The sequence below is a fragment of the Tursiops truncatus genome, chromosome 20, assembly GCF_011762595.2.
Source record: "Tursiops truncatus isolate mTurTru1 chromosome 20, mTurTru1.mat.Y, whole genome shotgun sequence".
In the NCBI taxonomy this organism is placed as follows: Eukaryota; Metazoa; Chordata; class Mammalia; order Artiodactyla; family Delphinidae; genus Tursiops; species Tursiops truncatus.
Window position 1 is genome coordinate 40814343 of NC_047053.1, and position 2587 is coordinate 40816929.

Consider the following 2587-nt stretch of genomic DNA (forward strand, 5'->3'; position numbering starts at 1 on the left):
CAAAAATAGCAAGAAAAAAATGAATTTATTACTTAAGGGCACCATAATTCTGAGCTGGATCAAAGTTACTGAAATGTGGTCATCTTATGTAAAGATCTTCCCTGGTTGCTCCTATATAGGAATATTCAATAAATGGAGACAGGTCACCATTTCCCCCAAAACTTTAAATTCAGATGAAGGCAGAGAACACATAAAACAATTATTTGAGTATTTGTAACCCCTTCTCATTTTAGTCTGAGGTTTGTATATATCTTTAGGTAATATTGTGAAACCAATTCCATCTACCTTTCAACATACCCATTCAGAATGAGATCTTCCAAAAAACAAATGCAAGAGCTGAAAGAAAGAACTAACTACACACTGAATACTTGTTCTGCTCCATAACCAAAATGTTCCCTTTACTAATGTATTCACTTGAGTTCAATGGAGTGTTACATTTTCCTGTAATATTCACTTTCAAAACAAACCATATCAATACTAAACAAGACAGTACAACCTCAAAAATGAGCAAAGGGGCTTCCCTGGTGGCGCAGTGGTTGAGAGTCCGCCTGCCGGTGCAGGGGACACGGGTTCGTGCCCCGGTCCAGAAAGATCCCACATGCCGCGGAGCGGCTGGGCCCGTGAGCCATGGCTGCTGAGCCTGCGCGTCCGGAGCCTGTGCTCCGCAATGGGAGAGGCCACAACAGTGAGAGCCCCGCGTACCGCAAAAAAAAAAAAAAAAAAAAATGAGCAAAGGAGTTAAATAGATATTTTTCCAAAGAATGTACACAAATGGTCAAGAAGCACGTGAAAAGATGCTTAACATCATTAGTCATAAGGGAGATGCAAATCAAAACCACAATAAGATACGTTACACCCTCTAGAATGGCTATTTTTTTTTTTAAAAAAAGGAAAATAACAAGTGTTGGTGAGAATGTGGATAAATTGGGATCCTGATGCATTGTTGTGGAAATGTAAAATGGTGCAGCTGCTGTGGGAAAGTTTCGTGTGGAAAATGTTAAACAGAATTACCATATGACCCAACAATTCCACTCTTAGGTATATGTATATCCAAAAGAATTGAAAAAGGGAATCAAATAGATATTTGTACACTAATGTTCGTAACAGCATTATTCATAACAATGAAAAGGTGAAAACAATCCAAGTGTCCATCAGCTGATGAATGGACAAAATGTGGTATACACATAAAATGGAATACTATTCAGCTATAAAATGGAGTGAAGTTCTGACACGTACAACAACATCGATGAACCTTGACATTATGTTAATAAGACAGTCACAAAAGGACAAATATTGTATGATTCCACTTATATGAGGTACCTAGAATAGGCAAGTTCATAATGATGGAAAGTAGAATAAAGTTCCCCAGAGAGTGGAGGGAAGGGGAAATATGAGTTATTTTTTTATTGGGTACAAAGTTTCTGTTTGGGATAATGAAAAATTTCTGGAAATGGATAGTGATGATGGTTGTACAACATTGTGAGTGTACTTAATGCCACTGAATTTTACACTCGAAGGTGGTTAAAATGCTAAATCTTATGTATATCTTACTACAATAAAAAAGATACATAAGAGAATTCACAGCTTTTCAAAATCATTCTGGGTGTTATGGGAGAGAGAGAAAAGACAGTACGCTCTGTGAATGGCAGGGTGGAATATGCTCCACGTCAGCAACTTTAAGGGTGAGGTAGGGAAAGAAATGTAATTGGTACAGCCACGTCACCTAAACAGCTTTCTTTTTTTTTTTTTTCATCTTTATTGGGGTATAATTGCTTTACAATGGTGTGTTAGTTTCTGCTTTATAACAAAGTGAATCAGTTATACATATACATATGTTCCCATATGTCTTCCCCTTGCGTCTCCCTCCTTCCCACCCTAAACAGCTTTCTTAACTCAAAGCTGAGAAGAGAATCTGAAATAACTCTCAGAATAATACGGGCCAATAAAACGTGTCCCCCTATCCTATTTCCATTTGTGCCGGAGTTAAAAAGAACATCTTCCACTTAATTGAGCGCTTCTCAAATTTTTATTTTAAACATACGTGCCCTAAAGGTGCCTACTGTGTTTACTTTGATCGTCTTCAGTATTTCAACGCACACGAAATTGTTTAGCATTGTCTGGGGAGAAAACCTTGAGATATCACATCCCCAAATGGGACCGCCGATGTGAACGGCCTGTCTGGTACAGGTCAGAGTAAACTTTGTTCAGGAGTTCCATTAGCACCAAGATGCCTTCACCCCCACCGAAGTGTGGGGCCTAGGACAGAGAAAAGCTCTCTTCCCCCTCGGAAGGGGCTCTCCCAACAACACCCAACTCCATAACTGTTTCCTCACGCTCCGTTAAGCGGGCCCAAGTCTATCACTCTCCGGGTTGCTCCAAAGGATTCTGGGAGTTAGGGGCGGGACCAGGGACAAAAAAGAAATGTTGGCCCAAGGTGAGCAGCCGATAGGTTTAGGATTATCGGCTGGTTGCTGAGCGATTTCTCAAATCTTCCCGACAACTTGCATCACTTCTCCCACCGGGTACGCCCGCGCTCCTTCTCTTCCTTCCACGCTCCGCCCCCTAGGCTGCCCTATTAGCCAATCAT